General features: G+C 43.9%; 1 protein-coding gene across 1 annotated transcript in view; it reads left to right on the top strand.

Annotated features, from left to right (window-relative positions):
* The first annotated feature begins 1,209 nt into the window (after positions 1-1,209).
* CDH8 (cadherin 8) overlaps positions 1,210-11,229 on the top strand; it is a 395,389-nt gene continuing 385,369 nt past the window's right edge. The window contains exon 1 of the mRNA XM_004015044.5: positions 1,210-1,570. The gene's annotated coding sequence lies outside the window, so the exon portion shown is untranslated. The remainder of the gene's footprint in view (positions 1,571-11,229) is intronic.

Here is an 11,229-nt window from a genome sequence, read left to right as displayed (position 1 = left end):
AGCATATTGTGTCTCTTTTCTCATTCTCCTCACTCTAATTAATTGAAGTCAGATAGTACAAGCTTTACGGACCTCTTGTCTGGTTCTCCATACCCTTTTTTTCTTCTTCCATTCTTGACTTTGTTCCCGGGTAGTAAAACCCTTCCTCAAAGTTCAGCCTTAGCGCACAGAGAATGGACTAAGTGTTCTGTGGAGGGGAGTTAACAAAGGAATAAGGATTAGCTCATGTTAATTTTCACAAATTTTATTTAAAATAGCTGCCTATTTCTACGTGTTTGCCTCACTGATGAGAGGAAAATATATCTGGACCTCCTGATTCCTGAATCCTCCTCTTGCACGGGCTCTGATCCATGGTAGGCGATTCTCAACGTTTGAGTGGAGTCCATCAAAGGATTCGAAAGCGCATCTCGGGGCGGAAGCAAAGGAGCTAGAAGTCTGGTGCCCGAGAGATCTGCAGGCCAGGGCACGTTGAGAAGACCTAGCAGTCTCTCCTAGCAGTCTCCCAAGCAAGTTTCGTTTTTTTCGCACCTACTTATGCATCCCTTGCATCTGCCCGTCTGCGCTTCCTCATCCCATCTCCCTGCAGAAGTAGAAGCCTGGGGATATGAGGAATGCGCACCACCCACAGGACCGCGACACCGTGCCTCTAAACCACAGCGTCTGAGAAGCACGCATTGGTCCTTCCGACACCCCCACTTGGTCTGCCTGAGGATCTTGGCTTAAAGAGGAGACAAGACGCCCCCGCGCACCCCTTTGCCCTGTCGCGTCCTCTTCCTCCCAAGGAAAACAGCCGTGGTTCACTGGGACGCTTTTCAAGATCCCGCTAGCCCCAGAGCTCCGGGAAGATTCAGAGAGAAAGCTCGCGGGGACATTCGTCCGCATCCTTTTGTAGTCTGCCAGCCCTTTTACCCTGGAGCCTGGCCCTCCGCGGGCGGCGCGCACCGCACGGAAGGGCGCATCTTCGCCTAGTGGCTCCGGAGGCGGAGACGCGCTGGGCGCGCTCGAGAGCGAGGAGCGAAAAGTTGTGCGCCCACTTGGTAGCGGGAGAGAACGGAGGAGCGAGCGCGCCAGAGCGCCGGTGGGGGGAGGAAGGGAGGGGGCGGGGAGGGGGCCCGCTTACATGAATTTCCAAGTGGTAGACCTGCCTCTGCGCTCTGCCCAATGAGATCCGTCAGGGGAGGCACCCGACTCACTTTTCCACATCACTTCACAGTTACATTTGGCAGGCAGGCGGGCTTGCACGCCGGAGCGCTCAGCCCAGAATTAGTGGATCTATTTGGAATCTCCCTGCTTCCCCGGAGCTCATCTGCTGTCGCCGGCTCGTGCACGGACGGTAGCGTCCACCCAGCGAAGCTGCACTTTGGGCTGCGGAGACTCAGAGCCCGGCGCGCCCGCCCCGCGTCTCAGCACCAAGCCCCGCCGCTCCGAGAGGCATGAACGCGATCCGGAGGCGTCTGCCCAGCGCGCGGGGACCGCTCGCTGTTCACCGCCCTCGGGAGCAGACCTCGAACCCCTCCAGCCATTAGTGAACCAAGAGGCTTGAAATTCGCCCGCGCGGAGCCCCTCAAGAGTGAGTGATCCTCCACCCAAACCCCTCGTTTTAATCCATGCCCCGAGGACCCAGAAGGGACCTTTTTTTTTTTTTTTTTTTTAAGGAATACCCCTGCCCATTCCGGCACCCTGCGCGCCTCCTTCCATTCGAATGGTGCATGTGGGTTCGCAGCCCCAGTGTGGGGCTGAGCTAAATCTTCTTTCCTGCTATGCGCAGCTGATGGGATCACCTCAGGGTTTTTTACCTGACCATTTTTGCAACCTGCTCTGACAGCAGATCCCGGGGAGAAGCAAGCAGGCTGTGCCCCTCCGGCTTTCCTGCCGGGTTCCCTTTCTTGCGGTCGCCTGGCGATTTCGCCGCCTCGCGACATAGGCAGGCGCCGCTGCAGCCGCGCGCCTTCACTGCGGGGTCCGTGCGGTGAATGGGAAGCACCCGCCGCCGGCTGAAAGGCAAGTGCCAGCCGGAGCAGAAAGGAGGCGAAGGGGAGCGGGGTGGTGGTGGTGAGGGTGCCCTCTGGCTGATTTGCCGCACCACCCCAATCCCGAGGAGACGGAGGGCGACCCCCGCAGTGGGGCAGCGGGCCACGACTCAGCCGTGAGAACCCCAGCCCACGGCTTTCCCACAAGTGGCTCCTCCGGCCCCGGGAAGCGCGGTGCGGGTTCCAAACTTGCCGGGCTCCCTAGCGGCCCCGCGGCTCTGTGGACGCCGAGATACAGCCCTGCATCCAGGCAAGACACCCAAGCAGGGTTCTCTCCGAGCCCGCCAGACTGTGCTCGCAGAGGCCTCCTGAGCTGAGCCGGGGACTCCCTCGGACTCCCTCTCCTAGCTCCGCCAGAGCCCGGAGCTGCGCTTTCTGACAGCTCACTCCTCCCCATCCGCGAATCCTTGGGGGGTGGGGAGGGAGGGCAGGCTGCGCCCCTCGCGGGACCTGAGGAAAAGCGGATTCTTGCCCGGGTTCTGGCAGCGCGTAACAGGTTCATAAGGGACTTGATCCCCGTTCTCTCAGGCTCCAGCCAAGCCTGGGAGCCAGTGAAAATCTGCCGCCGCCAACGAGGATGCCAACAGGTATCCACAGTTTCCTGTGCCTCTCCCTCTCCGCAAGCCCAGACCCTTCCCCATCCAATCTGGCAGAAACCTCAAAGTTTCGTGATCCCGAGACCCTTCCCCGCAGGCACAGAGCCGGCGGCACGTCCGGGACGAGCCGTTTGTCTCCGCGAGCCGAGATGGCAGCAGTTTGGTTGAGCTGCTACATGTAAGAAATCAAACAATATTAATTGTTTATTGTTGCGAACGCGCATTAGTCAGTGATGGAAAACCACCCTGGCAGCTGCTCACTTCAGCTCCAGTTAAAGGATAGAGCTGATAATTAGGCAAGGGAGAAAGGGTCCTTTCAACTTTACCACCGTTTCCTGAAGATTCCACAGAGTTGCCTCTTTAGAGGCAAGATTCGACCATGCCCTTAGCGCGCCAGAGCTGCTCAGCGGATCAGCCGGCTTTCTTTCCTTGGCTTCACAGTATCTGTTGGCCGAGAATGGGAACCGGGACGCAGGAGAAGGCGCACTGGCCCTGCCCTCTCGAATGGGTACCACCGCGAAACTGATCCGAGGCACGGGGTAGGGGGGCGGCTGGGGCCCCTAGGAAGCGCCGGCCCTCTTTACAGCACTCCTGACAGCCATCTCAGTGGTTAACAACCCTCCCTAGGCTGTCACCTCCGGCTTCATTATAGGAGCTTTTCAACTGGAAAACTATGTGCTGGAAGGAGATATTTATGTAAGATTCGAGAGTGGGATTTTCCATCCATTCAACCTGGCCGCTGTACCTCACTGCATGCAAAATGAGCCCTGTCGTTCATGGCAAACACAACTGAAATTTCTGCCTGGCTTTTGCTTTTCATCAGTCGTGTCCGGTTTTCCAGGGGTTTTATCGTGTGTGTGTGTGTGTGTGTGTGTGTGTGTGTGTGTGTGTAAAGAGATTCTTTTAACCAGGAGGACTTTAGAGGATGTTCTCTGAGGGTTACTTTTTTTTTTTTAATCCCTCAAAGGGAGTTCTCCATAATCATCCTGTCCAGACATGTTTTTCCACTTCCCTGAGCTCTGTGGCTGAAAGAAATTCTAGGGCTCTCCCTCTTATTAAATAATAATACTACTAATAATATTCTGTAAATCTGCTTCAGCAGTTTGGAAGCCCCCCAATCACATAGTCATTTCATGCTGGAGCAGTCTCAGGATTTTAAATCATCTTTGATAAATAAATAAATATATATTATATATATATATACACATATCTTTTTTTTTTCCCCCTGGACTCTGAAGAGGGCTTGGAGTTGAGAAAAATCTATTCTGAAAACAGAGAGGAGCCCCGCAGATGCCCTGGAGACTGTTTCATTCAGGGCTGCTCTGTGGCAGTTTGCGCTCCTCACTCTGTCCCGCAGGACATCCACATGGGCGTCCAGATATCCCATAGCCATCACGAACAAGCCCGATGTTTCAGAGGCACTGGCTAATGTTGTCTGAAATGTCTGTTGCAATGCTGTCATGCAAACTTTTTAACTGTCCCCCACTTCAACCTGGATCTTCTATTTTCCACTTACTGTTACTATTTAAAAATCAATTCTTCTGCCTTCTAATCTGTAGTCTCTTAAAATTCTAAAGACTCCAGATGAGGAAATCTCTCCACCCAAATCGCTTAACATATTTTGGCTGCATTTCGGGTGTCCAAGATACATTTCTTGAGCTCCTGAAGGTGTTACGAATTTAACTGAAGAACAGTTTTGTTGCAACCCCCACTGGAATAGCAGCTCCACTGGCCTGCTCTACGTGTATCAGCTGAATAAAGAAGGAAGTCTTTAACTTGAAAAAATAACTTTATGTGGGCATTACATGCTGCACTCTGGTCAAGACAGTCTTCATCTAAAGCCTCCGCTTAATGTAGCACTAAGCACAGTAGAAGTAGCCAATGGCAGCTCGCTCAAAGTACAAAGCAAATGAACAAAAAACAACAAAACAATCTGTGAAACATGCTCCGCAGGATCTAGTAGGCCACTTGAGAAGGCATTTTGTAAAGGCTGTTATATAAACATCCTCATCAGGCAACATTTCCTTGTAAAGTGAACAGATTTAAGGTCTGATGCTCCTGGTTAGCAGGGAGCACCTGAGTCTTGGAGCAAAGCAAGAAAACTCCAGAGTGAGGGTATAATGATTCTATTCAGGAAGCTGTACCTCAGGGCTTTCCTCTCACAGTTCCTTTCTCTGTTTATGGGTGAGGAAAAAGGATCAAGCACAGACAGAAAAGTTAGAATCCATACTTCATCGGCAACTGTTCAGAAGTAACTTTATCATTAGAAGTAACTGATTCTCTAAAGACAAAATTAATCATCTTCATTATTTTTCTATTAAGGTGGTATACCTTACAATTTTATCAACATTCCAATCTGAGCAAAATTGCCATGCACAAACAAAAGCTTTTCATGGACAAAACGACATTCAGTTTGTATTGCCAACCATTCTTTCCTACTCCATTAGCAACGTTTTGTGTCTGACAAATCAAGGAAGAAGCAAAACAGCCTAGCCTTTAAATTATAGATGCAAACTAAGGTCCCAAGACTTTTTCAAAACTGTTCTGCTCAATGGTGCTGTCGGTATTAGTTTCAATAATTTTGTATTTTTTTACAGCATTATTCAGAGAAGCAAGGCTTGGGGGAAATGCAGTTTTTCTGTTTTCAACACTGTTGGCATTCAAAGGTGAAATGGACTAACTTTGCTTTTTAGTTTGGGAAAAGCTCCTGTCTTTGGCGTATTGTATACCTCCTACAGAGCACAGAATTAAACCAAGGCTGATTCCTTTGCTCTGTGTTAGGTGTTACTTACACGCACACACACACACACACACACACACACACACACACACTCACACATACAGAGCTTACTTCTGGAAAACCTGAAAACATCCCTAGATAACTAACTCACTTATTGGTTCAAGTAGGAGATTCTTATCCTATTCCTTTTACCCTTTCATCTGCTTTAGATGATTTGCTTTGCCCTCTAGGCTTCTTGGATTCATATATTGACTAGTCTTTTAAAGCAAACACATCTGTCTGTGGTGTGGGAAGATTTTTTTTTTTAACAGAATCTCATAAATGTATATTTGTGGAATAGAATATGTTGATGGTCTGAGGCCATCCACTGATGTCGTAGGGCTTAATTAACCACAGAGCCCTTCGTCTGCTCTCTCTTGAGTTCCTGGGAAGTTGCTGATGGTGTGGCGTGTGCAGTGTATCTCAACTGCACTGTTGGTTCCTGCCTCTGGAACCCGCCTCCAGATGTAACCAAGAGGAGAAAATTAGTTGAACCTGGCAATTTCAAAAGGTCAGAAAAGAAATAAGTTCAATGGATGCCATTCAGCTGCTTCTCCCATACATTGCTGTGAACGAAATCTCCATCGCCTCTTCATGGCAGAGCATCCAGGCCAACGCTGTTTCCTTTTTCTCTCATGTCCCAAGCTTTTATTTCCTGAGTTTTAAATGTCATGTGCTATTCCCTATCACAAATATCATCCACCGTCTTGACTTTAGAAGCCTTGTTTTTTGTAAAGTTCTATTAGTAGGAGGAAATGCACAGAAGAGATTTTTCTGTATCTCTTTGGATACCATCATAAAAGAATAACACTTGTATTTGGAACCTTCAAACAGTTTCTTTCCCTACTCTGCTTGTCAAAGACAACTACAAATGCTGGGATGATGGTTGGTTGAGGGAAGAGCAAGGAATCAGTGCTCAGTCAACATTGATTTAATGCATTGACAATTAACAAGCCCTGTGCCTTTTTTTTTTCTTCTAGGATATTCTCAATAAAGGGGAGAGAGGGATACAAGTATATCTAAAGTCCAATATTGTGACAATCTACCTCAGTTTTCTCTACAGAAATTTCATAAATTATCCCAAGTTTTTTCTTAGACACAGCTTTTCCCTTTTTGAAGAAGTCATTTTTATTCATGTTCCACAAAGCATTTATTTTTCCCTCAAAATCATTTTTTAAATGATATGGACTTATAAAAATTAAGAATACTTCTAAGACTAGACGTGCATCAAGAATGCTTTTAAACTCTGTGTGATGGGAAGTTATATTTTATTGGGAAAAATGCTCTAATTATGGAAGTCTTGCATGTGTAACTCAGTATCTGTACCTTTCCCTTGAGGAGAATTTATTAAAAAAAAAAAAACCCAATAAGGAAACTACTTCTTCTTTCCTTCTTTTGCTCCCTGCCTCCTTTCTTTAATTCTTTAATATATATTATATTTGAACAGTTCGCATCAACCTCATGTGACTTGCAATTCCGTGTCTGTTAGAAGACTCCTCTATATTGATTTTAATCAGCAGGATACCTGGCCCTCGCAAATACACACAGGAAAAAAAAGTTCCATCAGAAAGTCCTCATGGATGTATTTATGGATATTTTAAGCAAATGGAACGCACTTCAAAGAAATATTAAATGCAATCTTCTTAATTCTTCTACATCATTAAGTGAAAATATTATTAGACTATATTCATATTCTATTAGCAGTAGGGACCATATTTTCCATGCATTGTTTCTTTCTAAATGAATTCATGCATAAAATATGATTAGTTGATTCCTGATGTAACACAAATAACATAAAATAAGTAGATGGGGAATAATATGAATATCATTAAGGAATGCTTTTCTTTCCTGTTTATGGAGCCTTATCTCCAAAATATAATGTAAAAATTGCAAGAGCACATTTCATTCTTTATTAGCCCATTGCTATTTCAGCTTGACAAATGGGATTTAACTTTTCTATGTCCCAAGTATTGCCATCTTTAAAATGGGGATGCTCAGAATTATGAAATAAATAATTCAAATCTATTTTTATTGGAGTAGTGAAACAGGCTTGACTTTTAAATTTCACTAAAATAAAGCAGCTGAAGGAGGTACACTTATTTTAGAATCTGTATAAACAATTTAATTTTCAGAAACTATATATTCAAAGTGATATCTAAATATCATTTTTGTCAAATGATTGCTTGCTATCCGTTTACCTACCCATCTGTGTCCATGCGGAGTTCATGGTAACAGTGCTTGTGGGTGGTTTTTAAGCTATAAAGTCTTTGAAACATGAAAGAATGGAAGTAAGGTGCACTTGTAAGGGTGGTTACTACACAGTATAATCTAATTGGCAGAATCTTGACTTATTAGGCTGGGATATTTGGCTGCATTCCAGTTTCAGTATTGTAGACTCTGTAGCCCTGGTTATGTGTTATATCTGATTTTAACCATTTCCACATTTCCTTTTTTTTTTTTTTTTACTTTTCATTTGGAGGAAAATTGCTTTACGATGTTATATTGGTTTCTGCCATACAACAATGCTGTTTCCACATTTTTTTAGCAGGAAGGGAAAGCTTCTAATTTTTAACCATCATCAGTAGTACTAAGATTTCTTGAAACACATCAAGAATTTGCTAAATATTTTTTGGAAGAAGACACTACCTAAATGCAACCTCTAGTTAAGATTATCTTCTCAACTCCTGTCTGAGTAGTGTTTAGATGTCACTGTATCTTCATCTCTGAATTAATAGGGACTTCCCACTTGAACCGTTCTCATGAGAATATACAACATGATTATGACATGCAATGGAATTTTTCTTGTAGGAGAGAAGAGTTTTTCAGTGAGTGGTTACAATTTGAAAGTGAGTAGTTCTGGTGTGGATGTGTAATTGTACTTTGTCCTTTGCACTTTACACTTTGCCCTTTTAGGATTAATGATGATGGGCAATGCCATATCTTCTTTGGCAAAGACAGACATGGATGACCCCAGGGTGGGGGAAAGTTAAAAATACCACCCTTTAATCCTACTATATAATGCAGGGAGATATACTCAATATCCTATGATAAGCCATAATGGAAAAGAATATGAAAATGAATATATATGTATAACTGAATCACTTTACTGTACAGCAGAAATTAACACAGTGTTATACATCAACTGTACTTAAATAATTAAAAAAATACCACCCCTTAGAGGCCTCATAAAATTATTTGAAGACATTAAGTGTATATTAACTGTGGATAGGAAAAGCTATTTGTGAAATGCTGTTTTACTTATATCCCACTTGGTTCATGCCATTTAAAAAAAAGCTGGAAAAAGTTATTTTATTACCTGTTTACACAGAGCACCAGAATTTTCCCCACTGATGTATCCAGCAAGAAATCCACATCAAATAGTTTTAAAAAAATTAGTCAAGGTTCTTTGTGAAGCAGGTGAAACATTCAATAAATTGTAACTATCATTGTTACACTGACAAAAGAGTTTTTACAAAGCTTATCTCATTTAATTTTTTTCACCATCTTTCAAGTCAGTTCCCTCATCTGCCACTATTGAGATAAATTTGCCTAGGTCACTTATCTTAGGAATGATAGGACTGTGATTCAAAGAACTTCTGACTCCAGAGTCAAGGTTCTCAGCCTCTGTGCCCCCACAGTTCAGCTGTATTAACAAGATTGTTAAGGGTAAGATTGATTTCCTAGTGGTTACTCTGATTTAAAGGCGTGTTGGTTTGCACCCTTGGAGTTTCCAGAAGGGGTAGGGGGTGAAATTCAAAGCCGACCCTTATACTTGGAGCTCCAGGACAGACAGAAAAAGAGGGAAGGCACTCCAGATTGGTAGGTGGCAGTTTTAATAAACAAGGGAATGGACATTACATATGAGGCTTGACTTGGGCAACCACAAGATCTCTGCATCTGCTTGCTAGAATCTTAAAGCTCATTTACATGGAGATGTTCGTGGCATTCAGTCTCATGTACCATCCAGATGATCTCAGTAACACATAGCTCTCTCAAGGCTACATCTTTGAAGTGGCTGCTAATGCAGACACAGTGGGCAGGACATGCATTACAAGGACAGGGAGGGGTAAGGAGCCTTTGATTGCCAGGGTCCAGCTCATGGATAAACCTATGGTCACAGCTCCTTCATGACCTCCCCCACCGGAGGGCCAGCACAAATTGTTTTCCCTCATTAGGTCTTTGGCTGTTAAACTCTGAGCAGGTGATTTAAACACAGCAAAGGATGTGGCTTTTAAATGGAGAAGGAAGGATTTAGATTACACTTGAGAAATGGCTTCCTGGCATGACTCTTATAGGCAAGGAAAGTGCGGGACTTAGATTCATCGTTCTGATGTGATTTCAAGACAGTTCTGCCTGAAGAAGAGCCGACAAGATAGATTCAGCTTCAGTATCTTAACTAACCTTATAATTCTAAGAAAGTTCATTAAATAAATTTCTGAGCCTGTAAACACTAGAAAAAGAAACTTGACTCTCCTGTCTTTGTTACCCCAGTTCTGAGATGTCTATAGCAGGAAAGCTTCTATGTGAAGGACAGAGTTTTGACTGCATCTTGGGAAAGGATGAGGAGGAACTGTCTTTGCCATGGTAACCAGTAATTATCAAACTTAAAACTAAAGCTTCCAGTAGGAAAAAAAAAAAACAAAAAAAAAACAATAGCGTGTCAATAATAGCAAAAAGTAGAGTAGATTTGACAGCTATTATTCTGGGTGGTAAAACAAGCAAATAATGTGCTTTTGGATAGAGAGACAGTTGGATAAATGGATGATTTGATGCCAAAGAAAGATGTCCAGAAGAGCTGTGGTTGAGAGGAGAGATAATCCTCTGTGTGTGTGTAAATGAAAAAAAAAAATTAAATTCTGTTCTCCTGAGGGAATTTGGTCAGGGCATTCTGAAGGCTTTAGGAAAGGTGATTCTCCTGCATTATTTATATCTGGACACACACAAGTATTGTTTGTCTCTAGTTCTCCGGGGCTTGGCATGAATCGCACTGGGCCGCAGGCTGAACCGCGTACCCTGTATTGCTGAAATACCACTTTGAATTCAATGTGCATTTACCTGTTTTGAAGCAGCCTGCTAATGGCTCTAAATTCAAGGTCAGAAACATTTTTAATAGAAACTCTCTGGTCTTATGTGTCATTTTTGCTTCCATGAAATATTGTGGCCACTAAGCCCAGTGGATAATAAAAGCATAATTTCCTGTCAACCACAATAATCTGCAGGATTGAATTCTGAAGTGTCGGTAAAAGCCCGTTTTTATTTTAGGCTTCAGAGTGTGGCTCATCATTGGGAACTGCAATCTTTGTTGTTTACCAAGTCAATGGTGCAGTAATATTTTTGCATAATGACTTATCTGAAAGTTTTTTTTTTTTTAACCTCAAAAAAAAAGTTGAAGTCAGTGGGGTCAGACCAGGCTGTAATTAAAGCTATCTCTAAAATGTAAGTGTGAATGAAAAGCAGGATTGTAAGTGTCTTACCTAAGACGAAACATCTTCTTGGGGGAGTTCTAGTTACTTCTTTGTGACAATTCCAGAGGGACTGAAATCTCTTCATCTCACTCTCGGGGTGTAAATCAATGCAGCAGCATTATAATAAAGTGGATTGCTTGGCCAGACATACATACTGTGGTTAGAAAATCTAAAAATACATTGATTTTTTTTTTTTTACCCAAGCTTTACTACCTCACTCAATTTCTTCTTCATTGCGTAGAGTTAAGCAGTGTGTATATGCAGCCACTATTACAATGTTTATTAATTCTGATAACAGTGACAGGACATTTGGTTGCATCTCAAGAATTCCTATAAAGCTGTTCTCTGATCATCTAAGA

Source organism: Ovis aries, chromosome 14, assembly GCF_016772045.2.
Source record: "Ovis aries strain OAR_USU_Benz2616 breed Rambouillet chromosome 14, ARS-UI_Ramb_v3.0, whole genome shotgun sequence".
NCBI classification, from domain to species: domain Eukaryota; kingdom Metazoa; phylum Chordata; class Mammalia; order Artiodactyla; family Bovidae; genus Ovis; species Ovis aries.
Note: the sequence above shows the minus strand (reverse complement) of the source record. Positions and strands in the feature narration are given on the sequence as shown.